Genomic DNA, 17,409 nt, shown 5'->3' on the forward strand with positions numbered 1-17,409 from the left:
CATGCCGAAGGCACTACGAATCTCATATTCCTTGATAGATGGCAATGACAGAGATGGCTTTGTTTGATAATTCTCTTTTGCTAATGAACATCAAGTGAGACATAAAACAAGAAAAGGTATACTCATCAAAGGCATCTGCCACTGTCATGGAGTGAACTCAGAGTTCAAATGGAAAAGAGATTCCCAATAGATGCCGAGATTCATCTGCTAACATATGACAATAGGCTAACAGCATCAACATGTTTTAAGAAGTTTAGACAGCATCATATCCCAGGTCTTGTCCAAGTCTGAAGCCTAAAATTCCGTAAATGAAGAGGGAATGAGTGGTGATAGTGATAAGTTGTAAGAGATGAAAGAGGGAAGTTGAGTGAAATCCATTTGGATGACTTCAATATTCCCAGGGAAGCAGGAGCTAGGTCATCTACTACAAGTACAAGATTAGCAGCGGAATTGGAGGACCTGGGGAGCTAGCTAATCCTTTCATCTTTCTAAGGCTCAGCTACCTTATCTTTAAATTGGGGTTTATAAGACCCATAGCACCTCCTTCCCTCATAGGCTGATGTGAGGATCAAATGACCTAATGTATGTGGAACATTTTACTAATCTTCAAGCACTGTGTAGATGTCAACTATTACTCCTAATAATAATATAATGTTAGAGCAAAGTAAAAGGTATGGAATAGTCAGAGTAATATTTATGAGGCAGCGAATTAAAAAGAGAGAAGGGCAAGAGGACTGTAGAACAGTGGTGAGGGTCCATTGACTTTTAAAGAGAAGGATGACCAGACTGGTGCAAGGATTAAAAATTATATCAAATTAGAGATGGTTGAAGAAACTGAAGTAGTTTATCCTGGAGAAATGACTCAGATCCCATGTGACAGGTGGAGTTTGTTGTCCATCCTCAAATATTGGAAGGGTTGTCTCATGAAAGAAGCAGGCAGTTTGTGTAGCTACATAATTCATAGCTTTAGTCAACAGGTAGACGTTATGGGGATCTTGATTTCAATTCAGTGTAAGGAAAGCTTTTCTAACAATGTGAACTGTTGAAAACTAAAATGCACTATCTTGTAAGATTCCCTGTTACTAGGATATATTCAAGCATGATGGATGATCATGTATGAGGGATACTATAAAGAGGATTTCGAAAGGGATGGTAAATTGCAATGGAAGGTCTGTGAAGTCCCTTCCAACTCTAGGATTCTATGATACTAACTAGGAACTCCTACGTTTTAAAACTGATATAACAAGATTTTTAAATATTATTTCATTTTTGAAGAGAGCTACCTATAAAGAACACCCTTTATCAGTAGAGATCAGCATTTTCTGGAAAAGGCAAAGTCTTAGGGATGATTCGGGCACTTCTGGGTTACGTGACTTGTCCAAGATCTCAAGCCAGTATTTATCAGAAGCAAAATTGAGCTCATCTTCCTGATTCAAAGGTCAGCTCTCAATCCACTATGCCAAGCTGTCTCCCATACACTGACCCTTCTCATATATATGAAGATCACTTGTGAATCATCTCTCAACCTTAATAAAAGGTCAATGAATGAAAACCAAATTTCTATGTAAAAAGAAAAGGTTTCTCTTCATAGTCTTATGTCAGACAGGGATATATTTTGACCAGACTACATTTTGACATTAGGAACTTCAGCACATTTTGTAGACATTCCATCTCTGAATAGAGCTGCTATTCAGGTCTAGTGGGAGGACAACACAGAAGGAATGTTTAGTTGTTTTAACTCCTTGGAGGAAGTGCTGAGTATTCTTTTCTTGAAACTCTGACTCATTAACTAGCATTCTTTCAGACTTCAGAGGCAACTTGATTTCCAACCTACTTGGCAAGAGATTTGCAATTACAGCCAATGACAAATAAAAGGTTGATCCCTTTTTTAAAAAATCAGGCTAACACTAGTTGGTATAATTTATGCACAGTTAATGAATAGGGTTTTAAAATAGGCATGAAAGGATAGGATGGCCCTGGGTTGACCTAGAATTCTCTGGGGACCTGTCTGAAAATGGAAATAAAAGAGAAGTGATCAAAACTCCAAAAAACAAGTTTTTGCTATTCAAAAATGTCAAAAAAAATTGTGAAAGAGAAATTTTTTTAATGGGATGGGGCAAGGTAAGTTATTTTAAAAGCCTGGTCTTTATCATAGACCAAAAAATGAATAAGTCAACAATATACTGTATATTCTTGTTTAGGTCCAGGGATCTCATTAGCATAAATTGTGGAGGTCTGTGGGAAATATGGAACAAGCTGCCATTGTTCTAAGGTTTTAAATTATTGTGGGTCTTGCCTCAACTAGACTCCCCAGAATTACTTACCCAGCACAGGTGTTATAATGTTACATTCCCTTGATTCCATTAGCCAAACTTCTATGTTTGCTGCCTATTCTCTGTGGCTCCTTTTCTTATACACTTACCTGAGTACTACCATTTAACGGGAAGGTTTGCACTGAGTTGCACTGCTTAGTGTGTAAAGAGCACACCTTGCCATTTCTTTACTGGCTTACTCCAGCTTGTTGGTACTTAGGCCTAGTGCTCCTAAGCTTCACTATTCTAAGCTGAGAGACAAGCCCTAGTTGGTGGGTGCTCCAGTAACATCTGTACAACTACCCAGATATGCCCAGATGAGTCTTGGAGTCATGGGATCATTGGGATGATTACTAGAGCAGAAAGGGCACATCGCTTTTATATGCATTCTCTCTCCAATAAATGACCATTTGGGCCTTGCATCATCAATTTCTTTAGCTCAGCATGACAGCTAAGTGCCTATCCAATCTATTATTATAGCTGACCCAGTAGGCATACACCTAATGCAAACTGTTATAATTTTTTATACAATGCATCCAAGAAAAACTAATGGGACCAAAAAATACCATAATCCTGTTTTCTCTTAATTGCTTACGACTATCATTTTTCCCTTTTATAAGTACTACTACTAAAGAAGAGATATTTTATAGGCCCCAAAGGAGAACAGCTAGTCTTAGCTGTTATCAAACATTTGAGCATTAAAGAAAAATTAAAGAATCTATGTTTATTTAGCCAAAGAAAAGGTTAAATGTTTATTGTCAGTGGCTGTGGTTGGACTACCCTCTTTGAAAAAGCAGGTAATTAGAGAAATGCAAATTAAAGTAATTCTGAGGTACCACCTCAGAACCATCAGATTGGCTAATATGACAGAAAAGGAAAATGATAAACATTGGAGAGGATGTAGGAGAATTGGGACACTAATGCACTGTTGGTAGGGTTATAAATTGATCCAACCTTTCTGGAAAGCAATTTGGAACCATGCCCAAAGGGCAATCACAATGTGCCTACTCTTTGATCCAGCAATACCACTGCTAGGTCTGTATTCCAAAGAGATTTTTTTTAAAAAAAAGGGAAAAAGGACCCACATAAACAAAAATATTTATAGCAGCTCTTTTATGGTGGCAAACAATTAGAAATCGAGGGGATGTCTATTAATTGGGGAATGGTTGAACAAATTGTGGTATATGAATGTAATAGAATACTATTGGGCTGTAAGAAGTTGACAAGCAAGGTGATTTCAGAAAAGCCTAGAAAGATTTTCATGAATTTGATGCAAGGTGAAGTGCAAAGAACCAAGAGAACATTGTACACAGTAACAGCAACATTACATGATCATCAACTATGAAGGACTTATCTATTCTCAGCAATATAGTGATCCAGCACAATTCTAAAGATTCAGGATGAAAAATACTTCCAGAGAAAGAACTGGTGAAGTGTTATTACAGATTAAACCATATTATTTTCACTTCATTTCTGTGGGTTTTTTTCTTTTTGTCTGTTTCTTTCATAACATGACTAAGATGGACATATGTTTTACATGATTGCACATACATAACATCAAATTGCTTACTGTCTTAGGGAGGGGAGAGGTGAGGAAAGGAGAAAATTAGCAAATCAAAAAAAATTTTTAATGAATGTTAAAATTTGTTTTTACATGTCATTGAAAAAAATAAAACACTATTGGGGGCAGCTCGGTGGCTCAGTGAATAGACCACCAGTCCTGGAGTCAGGAGGACCTGAGTTCCAATCCAGCCTCAGATTCTTGACACTTATTAGCTGTGTGACCTTGGGCTTAACCCCAATTGCCTTGCCTTCCCCCTCCAAAAAACAAAAATAAAATACTATGGAAAAGGCAGGTAATTATTTACCAGTTATCTTGGTTCTGAAGTTGCCTTTAAAACAAGTGGCCACTAAACTCTAATTGAGTTCAAGTCCTTCCTAAATTCTCAATGCAATAAAGACAACACCAGGCTACCTTCTTGCTGGTGTTGACTTTTTCCCACTCCACTCCCTCCATTGATCATGATACTGGACTTGGGGTCTCAGAAATGTGGTGACTGGAGCACCCAATAGCAGGTGAACAAAGAAAGGAAAGACGTGGGTGAGGGGATTAGATGGAAGATAGCAGGAGAAAAAGATATGATGAGGAGGGGCAGAACATCTGAAAGAAGACAGAATGGAGAGAGATGAGAGGAAAGAAAGAGAAGATATTGGCAAAGATGGTGGTGGCACCGCTGGAGGGCCAGTGCAGCAATATGGAAAGGAGCAGATGAATACAGATGAGTAATTCGGCAGCACTGGCAAAAGGGAAAGAGAGAAGCTAACCATGGGGCACTGGGAGGCTTGAGATGGGGCAGAACATTGGGGCTACCAAAGTCCAGGCTGTCTAAGAAGGCAAGAAACTTGAAAAAATCTGAAAGACCTGAAAAAAAAATCCTAAACAGACCAAAGACCAAACATAAGTACTATTTAAGCCATTTTCAGATATGGTTTGGATTTTATGGTAAATCAGCAAATTAGATGGGTTGATCAACAATGTCCATGACCAATAACTCGGTTCGTTCAGTTCTAGTCCTAATGAGGCCAAAGCAGCGAAGTCGATCCTTATGTAAGCCAATTACCTTCATTCCATTCTGCGGACAGAGCACAGCCCTTTGTCCATTAAGCAAACTCATTTGAATGGTCATACAGGAGACAAAATGACAAGATGTGGAAGGTTCTGCCTCCATCACCACACCTAGAAAAATAGCTGAAAGTGCATGCCCTGCTGACAATGAGTCAGATCCTATTTGTATGAGAAGAACACATCCTTATCAGGGTGAAGGCTGACTGGCCATCTAAGAGAGACGGCTAGGGAAGACAAATGAAATAGAAAAGAGGCATAAGGAGACAGTCACATCAGCTCCAAAAACCAGTGGCCCAGAAAATAGAATGAGATGCTACGAGATGCTAGTGTGCAGATTGTCCCAAAATAGATTTCAGTTTCCCAGGATGGAACTTCATAGAGTGGTATAATGGAAAGAATCCTACAGGTAAGGTTCAACACGGGTTCAACTGCCAACCCATTACAATCTCTGTGGAACTGGACAAGTATTCTACTTTTAAGGGCCTCAGCATCTATCTGCAAAACAAAAGGATTGAACTAGATCAGGGGTGGGGAATCTGCAGCCTCAAGGCCATATGTGGCCCTCTAGGTCCTCAAGTTCAGGACTTTGACTGAATCCAAACTTCATAGAACAAATCCCCTTAATAAAAGGATTTGTTCTGTAAAACTTGAGCTTAGTCAAAAGGCTGCACCTAAGGACCTAGAAGACCACATGTGACCTCAAGGCCACAAGTTCCCCACTCCTAGACTAGATCATCTCTGAAGTTCACGCCAACTCCACATCTATGATTCTATAACCTACAACTCCAGAAACTCCCAACAATGGCCAGAAATAGAAAGGTTCCTTTCTGCTCCAGAGAGGATCAATGATCCTTTCTTGATCAATGAGGAAAGAAGAAGGGATCATATATTCAAACAGAGACAAAGGATTTTAAGTAGATAACTGTTAGTAGTTTGGTAAAGGGCAGCTAGGTGGTATAGCGGATAGAGCTTTGGGTCTGGAATCATGAGGACTCATCTTCCTGAGTTCAAATCTGCCCTCAGATACTTATTAATGTGTGTGATCCTGAGCAGGTCACTTAACCCTGTTTGCCTTGGTTTCCTCATCTGTAAGATGAAATGGAGAAGGAAATCACAAACCACTCCAGTTTCTTTGCCAAGAAAACCCTAAAGAGGTCATGAAGAGTCAGACACAATTGAACAACAACAAAGATACTAGAAGTGTTTGTCCAGGGAGCAGGTGGGTAGTAATATAACTATCATTTGTATAGTACTTTAAGAATGACAAAATGTATTACACATATTATCTCATTTTAGGCTTCACAAAAAGCCTAGAAGGTGAGGAAACTGAGGCAGATAGGTGTTAAATGACTTGTGCAGTCACATAGTAAGTTGTTTAAAGCTGGATCTGAATGTGGGTCTTCCTGAATCCAGGTCTATCCTTTTATCTACTGTGCTTCCTATCATAGGCACAGTAGAAGCAATTTAAATTAAAGCTAGACAACTATATGAAAGAATTGGTTCTGATAGACTGACTAGTTTGGGCACTTTGGAAAAGGTAATCCAACAGATGACAACCTTCATAAGGGCAAGGAGTGTTTCTTTTTTGTCTTTATATGGCCAAGGACTGCTACAGTGCTTGGGATGAGGTAGGACCTAATAGAGTCTTGTTAAATACAGGAAGGAAGGAAGGAAGGAAGGAAGGAAGGAAGGAAGGAAGGAAGGAAGGAAGGAAGGAAGGAAGGAAGGAAGGAAGGAAGGAAGGAAGGAAGGAAGGAGGGAAGGAAGGAAGGAAAGCAGAAAATAGATAAATTCACTGATTTTTCCTTTACCAGTAATTTTAAACCATCGGAAAAAAAATAGGATATTTTGTCTTTATATCCCCAGGGTCTAACAAATAGGAGGTACATAATGAATGCTTGTTGAATTGAATTGAAATAAATAGGTAAAGGAAGGATGTTGTTAGGGAGACTAAACATGGTAAACAGCAACCAGAATCTAATGAGCAATTCGAAGACACATCAAAAAAAAATGGCTTCTAATAAGGACAGGACAAGAAGTTCAATGGGGTGACTCTGTAGAGGAGCAGACTGATCATGGCAAATACAAACAACATGGGCAGATATTTATTGCGAATTTGCTTGAGGTCAAAGTCCTGACGATACATGGAAAGTTACCATTGCCCAGGCACAAAATGAATTTGTGCAGAAAATAGATGGGTGGAAATGTTTCTACTGAAGAAAAGTGCTGTGTTGTTCATTCATTAACACAGCTGGTAAATGTCTGAGGCCTCGGGAAGATGAGTCTTCCTGACTTTAGGTCTGGCACTCTATCCACTGCCCTACAGGAAAGTAGGGCAGAAATAAAGTCGTCACATTGAATGCCACATATATTCTTCATAGCTCCCAAATCTCAATGCATGGATCATTGTTCCCAATAAAAAGAAGAAAAGGGAAGAGAAAAGGGAGGAGAGAGCAAAGGCAGAAGAGAGGGAGAGAAGAAAAGTTTGGTGAGGGTTTTTTTTTTCTATCAAACACTGCAGAAAAGAAATGAGCTCAGGCTGGGTGTCAGGAATCCTGGGTCCAGTCCTCTTACTTGGTATATACCCTGGGGCAAATCATTCAATCTCTTGGGACTTCAATTTCCTTATCTATAAAGGAAAGATACTGGCCTAGATGATCTCTTTAAAGACCTTCCTTAAAGCTCTAGACTCCTGTGACCTAAAACAAAATTAGAAGCAATCCCCAGGCATGTATGCGGTGGCTCCTCACTCAGCAGAGACTCAGAGACTATCTATGCCTGTAAAGATGTGGAAGGCAGACTTCTCTTCTTTCAGAATGACTCATCAAATGGGAAAATGTGGAGCCTTGTCTGTGGTGTACCAAGCCTTTACAAACTGTGTAGTACATAATGTGCCCATTAGTACTAAGAATCTGGGGCAGGTAAGTGTTGCTCATGATTGACAATGTGAATAAAATGATTTGAGAAGGAATGAAATGAATGAAGCCATGTGGGAATGGAGAAAAGGCAGGGACAGAGCTTCTGTGCAAAGGTGCATTATCAGCTGAGGCAGAATATAGAGCTAGGCTTCCTAAAGCTTCATCTAATGACGGTATGCAAGTGAATTCTAATGAAACAGAACAGAGACATGGTATTTAAAAAAAAAAAAAAAAAAAAAGAGGAACTTTAAAAAAGTAAGACAGTAATCGTGTGAAATGGGCTTATTTTGTTTTTAAGAAATACCTAGCTTTGTGTCAGTCTCACCCACTGCACCTCACCCTCCCACATCTGGCAGATCTCAGGATATTCTGGTAGAGCCTCAAAAACCTGACCAGGAAAGGGTGGAGCCAGGAGAAAGTAAAAACAGCTTGCAACAAAAACTTAAAATCAGGGGTTCTTAGATCCCTTTCGTGAAAGCCCAGCTACCCCTACTCAAATGATGTTTTTTTAAATGCATAAAATAAAATACAGAAGATTAAAAAGGAAACCAATTATATTGAAATATAGTTATCAATGTTTTGTTTTTCAAAAACAGCTTCGCAGACCACAGGTAAGAACTCCTGGGAATGTGGGGTTTTGTGCTTGTTTGGGGGGAAAAAACTCACCTCTTCTTGGTTCCCCCTACTCTGATTAAGCATTATCTCCTACAAAGAGACCTTCCCTGATTTCTGCAGGAGTTAGCACCACCTGTCACCAAAATCACTTTGGATTTATTTTGTTTAGATTCTGTATTGACACATCTGTGAGCATGTTTATCCCCCAGGAGAACACAAACCCTGGAGAGCAAGGATTATCTCAATTTTGTATTTGCATTCCGAGCTTGTATTGGTCTGATCAGCCACGGCCAGACACGCTGAAACTTCACTTTATCGTGGTGATGTCATTTTGGTCCTCTGAAAGCAAAGGGCAACAACCATCTACAAAAGTACCTTGCCTAGGGTCGATCCTTAATAAATGTTTGTTGATTGACTCAATACACAGATTAGGTCTTAAAGTAAATGAAGTTGATTATAATAGAGAGATAAAGGCACTTCACACTTTCCAAGGTAGGTAGCTAAGTGGGAAAGTATACATCATTTAGAGTCAGAGGACCTGTGCTCAAATCCAAGCCCAAATCCCTTCCTACGTTTGTGACCTCTGACAAATCATTTAACCCCTTTCTGTCTCTGTTTACTTATCTATAAGTTGAGGAGATTGGAATAGATACTCTGAAGTCCCTTCTGGCTCTAAGGTTAATAATTCTGTAATCCTGTAAAGAAGGTTGCCTGCATGTTTATGAGTAAGGGCTGATATTTGACAAGAGTGACGAATACCTCCATGCTGAGACCCCTAAAGGTTGGGTGAAGCAGGAGGGTGATGAAGTTCCAAGATCTCCTTCCACTTCAACGAATTTAGGTATCCAATCCAATTTCAATTCCACAAGCATTTATTCAGGGCCTATTATATGGGCCAGGCACTGAGAATATAATGATAAAAATTAGACATTTCCTACCTTCAAGAAGCTTACATGATATTAGGAGTAAGATAAGTAAATGCAATGGTAACTGAAGTAACTATAAAATGCTGGGGAGGGGACTGGAAAAGGGATCAGGAATGCCTTCAAGGGGGAAACAGAATTAAATTCACTCTTGAAGGGAGCTAGGGATTCCAAGAGACCTAGGTGAAGAGAAAGGAGTATTCATATAAGGGTACCATATTAGAAGAAGGAAATATCATGATCTGGAAAGAAAAAGGAAGCCAGGAAAGTGCTGTGAAACCAGTCTGGGGAGATAGACTACAGTCAGATTATGAAGGTCTTTAAAAACCAATAGAAAACTTTGTGTGTTTTACTTGAGAGGCAAGAGAAAACCACTGGAAGTTTCTTCGTTACAGGATAAAGAGTCTGCTCTGTGTTCTAGAAATGTTAATTTAGCAGTTACCTAGAGGAGAGACTAGAGATGGGAGAACCTTGTGGCATGCTTGAGGGGACATAACCTCAACTAAATGAAAGCTCTATGTCTCTTTCAGCATTAGTTTGATATTTTTAACTGCAGGAGATTTTGCTATTTAGAAAAGGGTTGGGGTTTTCTTTTAGATGAATAAAATCAAGGCAACTGTGACAAGAGAAACTGTCAGCTGGCAGAAATCTTTATAGACCAAACAGCTCTGATAAATTGGGGTCTGATAACATCTATAGGGAAGTAATACAGATAAATAATGCCAAGAATCATTCCCCAGAGGGAAAGTGACCGTAGGATATAATCACGCATTTTTCAAAGGAATTGTAAACTTTTTATTATCGTATGAAATATTGCTCCAAATTACTAATTGAAAAGAAATGCAAATCAAAACAACTCTGAGATTCTGCCTCATAGTCAGTAAACTGGCAAATAGGGGAAAAGATAGGAATAGTCCATGTTGGAGGGGCTAGGGAAAGACAGGCACACTGATTCACTGTTGGTGGATGTATGAAGTGGTTTCAACCACTCTGGATACAATTTGGAATTATGCTAAGTGACAAAAATGTCCATATCCTTTGACTCTGGGATTCCACTATCAAATTAGGAGACAGCATTTGTAAACTAGAGCTTATTTGTAAAGGATTTAGCACAATGCCTGTTTACATAGGTGATTTATAAATATTTGTTCCCTTTCATCCTTTCTCCTTTTTCAAAATAACAGGCAGGGCAGCTAGATGGTGCAGTGGATAGAGCACCAGTGCAGGAGCCAGAAGGACCTGAGTTCAGATCTCACCTCAGACACATGACACTCACTAGCTGCGTGACCTTGGGCAAGTCACTTAACCCCAATTGGTTCATTCTGGATCATCTCCAGTCATCCTGATAAATATCTGGTCACTGGATTCAGATGGCTCTGGAGGAGAAGTGAGGCTGGTGACCTGCACAGCCCTCCCTCACGCAAAACAAAGTCAAGTGCAGGTCATGTATCATTTCTCTGATGGCATGATCTTCTTCAGCAACGAAGGATGAACACACTCAAATAACAGGGATATACTCCATAGAAGTCAAAGATAGAAAGGTCTCATATACACCAAAATATTTATAGTAGAAATTTTTAGTAGTAGCAAAGAATTAAAAACAAGTAGATGGGGAATGGTTAAGTAAATTGTGATACAAGATCCATCAATCAATAAGTATTTATCAAGCACTTATTTTATTAAGTATTTATTATGTGCTAGGCACTAAGGGTACGAGTATAAATAATGAAACAATCCCTACTCACAAAAAGCTTAGATTCCAAAAAGAAAGTGGAATGAAACATTATTATCTGATAAAAAATTACGAATATAAAGAATAAAGAATGTTTACAGAGAAACACATATGAATTGATGTATAAAGTTAATAGATTCAAAGAAATTAACAAATTCAAGGAAATAATGACTATAATTATGTAAACAGAAATAAAATAATGACAAATAAAGCTATGACTTAATAACCCAAAGAAGATGTTAATAACAATAATAATAGCAAATACATATATATGTGTATATATGTGCACATATTTATACATATATACACACATATATACAACACCCAGTGCCAGGCACCATACAAAGTGATTTACAAGTATTATCTCATTTGATCCTCACAGCATTGAGAAGGTACTGCCCCAATGGGGGAACTACTGGTTGGAACACTGCATATAATCTTAGGTTTTTTTCAATGTGTTGGTTAGTTTTGCTAAACTTTTTTCCTCTTGACTTCTTTATTATCAAGGGTCTCCTCTAGAGGAGGCAGTAGAATGAATCTAGTGGTAAATCATGAGTGATATAAAAATGTGACAATAACAATTCTTCAGAATAACAAAGCTGAAAGACTCATGATGGAAAATGCTATCCACATTCAGATGGAGCCTGAATGCAGATCGAAGCATGCTATTTTCTCTTTCTTTTGTTGTTTTTTGTTTTTTCTTTCTTATGGTTTTTCCCTTTTCTTGTGATTCTTCTTTCACAACATGACTAATGCAGAAATATGTTAAATGTGATCATACATGTATAGCTTATATCAGATTGCTTGCTGTCTTGGGGAAGGGGGAAGGGAAAAGGATAAATTTAAAACAAAATTGTATAAAAGCAAGGGTTGAAAACAAAAATTTAATTAATTAATTAAAAAAAATTTTTTTAAACCTGAATACATAATTACAGTGACCAAAGTTGATCCTAAAGAGAGATTAAAAACATGCAACTCCTACCCATCTTTGTCTTCAGGTTAGGGAGCTATGGTTATGGAATCACACATATTATCAAATTAGCCAGATGTTTTGCTTGGTTTTGCTGAACTTTTTTTTCTTTCTTTAATTCTTATTCTTTGTTACAGTGGATGCCTCTGGGTGGTAGAGGAAAATATCATACATGAATACATACATACACATATACATACATACATACATACATACATACATACATAGAAATGGAGATAACATGAAAAAAAGTTATCAATAAAATTTTTTAAAAAAAGGTTTTTCCCAACTTCATAGACTTAGTATTTGTCTTTATTTCCCTCCTCAATGTTTCATTACAGAGAATTCAATTATATATCCTATGACTGTGAATTCCCAAAGAAATCCACTGATGGCATTCAGGTTTTAATGGTTGCTTTAAATTCTCACTCAATATTATTTTCTATTAATTTTTCTATGAGATTCCCATCATTTTCCTAAAGCAGTGAGAAAAAAGTAAAAAGTTGACAAATGGGAACTTGTCAAATTCAAAAATGAACTATATATATGTAAAGGTAAGATTTTTACATATAATTTTATTAAAAGTTAGAAAAGTTAGTGAATCATTTCAATTATAAAGTTGAAGAACACTAATTATGGTTAATTTTCTTCCCTTCTCCATCTTCGAGGATCTCCCATATAATTTATGAACCCAAGAACAGGACTGAGCTACAGCTAATTTTGTACTATTTCATTCTTCTTAAATATTATATCCTTTCTGTCATTTTATGGAAGTGAGAAATATGGAATCAATGATCCTTTGTATCTAAGAAGACTTGTCATCTGGTTTGGGAATTTTAAGTTAATATCATCTCTATCCCCGAGCTATTCTTTTCCTAACTTAGTTTTCCCACATGAATCATTAAGAGTAACCTGTATTCACATTAAGTTAATTTTAGTCAAAAGCTCATAAAAGTGGCACAAGGCAAGTAATAGGTCACATTTAGATAGTGATTAACAGCTTATGAAGTACTTTATATTAAATCTTCAAGGAAGACATTGCAAAAATTAACATCCCCATTTTACAGATGAGAAAAATGAGGATTAGAGAGCTCATGACATGAACCCAAGGGTAGCTAGCGGCAAAACTGAGACTCAAACTCAGGCCTTCTGATTCTGATACCAGTGCTCCTCCTGCTATACCTCATTATTCCTGCCTCATAAAGTGTGAGTCCTTTTATAAAACATGAGGATCGCTTATATAGAGTGATCAATATTACCAGAAAGTTACAGTAATGCATGGACAATCCAAAAATCATTTACTGATGGGTTCTGGGATCTGTTTTTGGCTTTTACATTTAAAAGGGAAGGATTTGCTATAGAGAAGCATTATTTCCAGGAAGGAGGAAGGGATAGCATTGCTCTAGTCTTCCATGGTCAGACAGCATCTGGCGTATTGTACTTGGGCTTGGGTGCCATGTTTAAGGAGGATGCTGATAAGCTGAAGAACATCGAAAAAAGAGCACCCAGGCATCGCATAAAGAACAATGTATTCTGAGTCACAAGACCTTCTAATACCATCCTGCCATCTGCTACACATAAGACTTTGGGCATGACACTTAAACGTCTCTAGTACTCTGTTTTCTCATCTGAAACTTGAGAGGCAACATGGGGGATGATGGATAAAACACTTGCCTTGGAATTAATTAAGATCTGGTTCTGCCTCATACACTTAATAATTGTATCTGACACACCTGCTTAACATCTCTGTGCCTCAGTTTTCTCATCTGAAAATTGAAAGAGTTGGCCTTAATGACTTCTAAAGCTCTAAAGCTAAAATCCAATGGTATGTAAAATGAAGGGATTATACAAGAAAATTTGTATTTTTATTTCAACATAATTGGTTTCCTTTGTAATCCTTTGTATTTTATTTTACACGTTTAAAAACTGCTTTAAGAAAAGATCCATAGGCTTAACAATATTATCCAAGGACGCCATGAGACACACAAAAAGTTTAAGAAACTCTGTACTAGGAGATCTCTGAGGTTTCTAGACTTTTAGCTTTAAGGGTATGAAACAAAGCTCTCATCCAGGTCAACAGCCTCCTGTCCAGGTGAAAGAAATGGGGATGATTGCCTGAAGAAGACTCAGAAGGGACCTAATAGATCTCTTCAAGTATTTGAAGACATGTGAAAGAGGAAGAGAAATAAAATTTGTTCTACTTGACTGCAGACAACAAGATTAGGAGCAGTAGATGAAAGTTACAGAAATTTGAGCTGGTTGCCAGAAAAAATACCTAACAATTTATTGTTATTCATTCATTTCAGTTGTGTCCAGCTCTTTGTGACCCCATTTTGGGGTTGTCTTGGCAAAGATACAGGAGTGGATTGCCATTTCCTAACAATTAAAGCTCTCCAGAAGTGGAATGAACCACTTTGGTTGAATAACCACTTGTTGGCTTTGTCATAATGGGGATTCTTTTTCAGGTATGGAATATACTGGATGATCATTCAGGTCCCTTCCAACTCCGGAATTATTTGAATATATTTGTACATTATTTACTTCAGCCACAGGAAGACTTCAGGTCCCATGGAAACAGTATCGCTTGCACTAAGTGGATGTACCTTGGAGCAGCTGGATAGGTCCCTGTAGGTAGCTGAATCTCATTGGAGAAGGAAGAAGAGTTGTCCAGATTGTTTCTAGGATTTCAGCCCGCCTTTGTATTTTCTACTTTCTCTATGTAATAGAGCTAAACAAAGTGAGGCTGGTGACTTTGCACATCCCTCCATCCCTTACATCCAATTTACATGTATGTCATGGCATCACCTCGTTGATGTCATGGTCCTCTTCAAGAACAAAAGACCAACAGTAAACAGTAGAGCTAAAAAAAACCTCAGTTGCTTGGGAGCAGAGTGGTATTACAAAGAAACCACTGACTTGAAGGTGGAAAGACTCAAGTTCAAATCCTGCTTTAGACATTTCCTGATTGGCCCTGGGCAAGTCCCTTTCTTAGCCCCAGTTTCCTCATTTGGAAAATAAGACTAAAAATAGGACTCATCCAACAAGACTGTTGTGAGGAACAGAGGAGATAATAAAGTGCTTTGCAAATCTTAAAGGAACATAGAAACATCAGCTGTGTTTTATTATTATTCTTTCAAACACAGTCTTAAGAATGACCATTTATAATCCTAATGGTCCTCCTCTATACATTCTCCATCTTATCAATGTCCTTCCTGAACCAGAAGTGAACACAATATTCTAGATATGGTCTACTGATTGAGAGGTATCATTGTATAGTGGAAAAAGTGCTGGATTCCATGCAGGGGATCTGGGTTTAAATTCTATCAATGTCCATCACTCATTATCTGACCTTAGGCAAGTCACCTGAACTTTCTGGGCCTCAGTTTCCCCATCTGTAAGATGAGGAGGTTATACCAGATTGCCTCTAGGGTCTTATCCAAGGACAATCTCTGTAATCTCAACCAGAGCAGACTCTAGTAGAGCTATTATCTCCCTCTTTTCTAGATACTGTGCTTTGAGATATAGCCTAACATGAAATTAGGTTTTTTTTCACTTTTCCTTTTTTTCAAATGGATACATTTTGCTTGACACACCATAACAAATCTTAGGATCGTCACAATTGAATCAATCTCCCATGATATACAATCTCCCAAAAGAGTTGAGCAAAATAGCAACAGCAAAAAAAAGATTGCCACTGATAATACAAATAACCTTCCATTTTATACCTTCCATATTCAAACAAACAAACAAAAGACAAGAGTTTGCTTTCCCACTTAGTACAAATGTTGCCCAAGGTTTTCTTTTTCAATCTGATTTTTTGCTTTTTAATGTTATCTTCATTTATATAGTTAATTGTGTATGTAATCAATGACTCAGAACTGAAACTCTGGGATTACAGTAGCCAGGTCCAATCCTGCTGGAGTCTGCCAAAAAAGCTTTCTTTGCAGCTCAGGCCTCAACACAGCATCTCCCCTTGGGACCATCAGACTAGATGGCTCATGTCTAGATCTTGAGAGAAAAGGTAAAAGGACTGAGGCTCCCGTAAAAGCACAGACTAACAATGCATTGAATATAGCACAGCCTCTTTTACCCAACAGATAGCTATAATAAACACTCAGGCCTTGGGTACAAGCCCACAAACAGCCAAGATACCCTTGTTCCCCTCCCGACTCTCCCAAGAACCTATGTAGTCCTAGTTTTTAGTTGACTCCTACCCACTATCAAGTGGAAAAAATACTTGGAGTTAATAGAAACAACCCAAAACCCCTTTTTTATTACTTAATATTTTCTTTTTCCAGTTACATGTAAAAATAATTTTAACATTCTTTTTTCAGATTTTGAGTTCCAAACTCTCTCCCTCTCCTCCACCATTGAGAAGGCAAGCCATTTGACATGTGTGGTCATGCAAAATACATTTCCATGTAAGTCATGCCCTGAAAGAAAACATATACAAAAAAAATAAAGAGAAAAGGTATCTTTGATCTGAATTCAGGCTCCACCACATCTCCACTTTGGAGATAGACAGCACCTTTCATTATAAATCTTTCATAATTGTCTTTGGTCATAGCATTGCTGAGAAGAGCTAAGTTATTCACAGTAGATCATCATACAATATTGCTGTTACTGTTTACAATGTTCTCCTGGTTCTGCTCATTTCACTTTGTATCAGTTCTTATAAATCTTCCCAGGTTTTTTCTGAGAGCATCCTGCTCTGCAAGACCTCTTTAAAATACATGACTTACAGGACTATGCAAGGGCAATCTCTGGGTTTGTTCTTCAGTATCACAGTTCTGTATCTAATTTTTTTTTTTAACCCTGGCTTGGAACTCAGCAATGTCTGAGAGTACCTCCTCTTGAGGATGATTGGTCCAGACATTTTTCTGATTGGGAAGATCACTGCCTCTGAAGTTAGAAAATTTGGGTTCAAATCCAGGTTGTGATGAATACTACCCTTGTGACAATGGGCAGGTTACTTAACTTCTGTGAGCCCCAGATTCCTCATCTATAAAATGGGGGAACTGGACTAACACTTTTGTGTGTTATGGACTTTGACATCCTGAAGCTTTCTAAGAATAATCTTTTTAAATGCATAAAATAAAATACCTAGGATTACCAATGACACCAATTATATTGAGATAATTATCAATTTTTTAAAGTTCACAAACCCTAGACTACATGACCTTTAAATTTCCTTTCATCTCTAAATCTCTGATCCTATAATCAACTGTCCAGAAACTGCTACACCCTCGATAATCACCAATTTTCTTCTCTCTTGAGACCACATGATTCCTTGGAGGAGTCATAGAATAATTC

Source organism: Notamacropus eugenii, chromosome 3 (genome assembly GCF_028372415.1).
Source record: "Notamacropus eugenii isolate mMacEug1 chromosome 3, mMacEug1.pri_v2, whole genome shotgun sequence".
Classification (NCBI taxonomy): Eukaryota; Metazoa; Chordata; class Mammalia; order Diprotodontia; family Macropodidae; genus Notamacropus; species Notamacropus eugenii.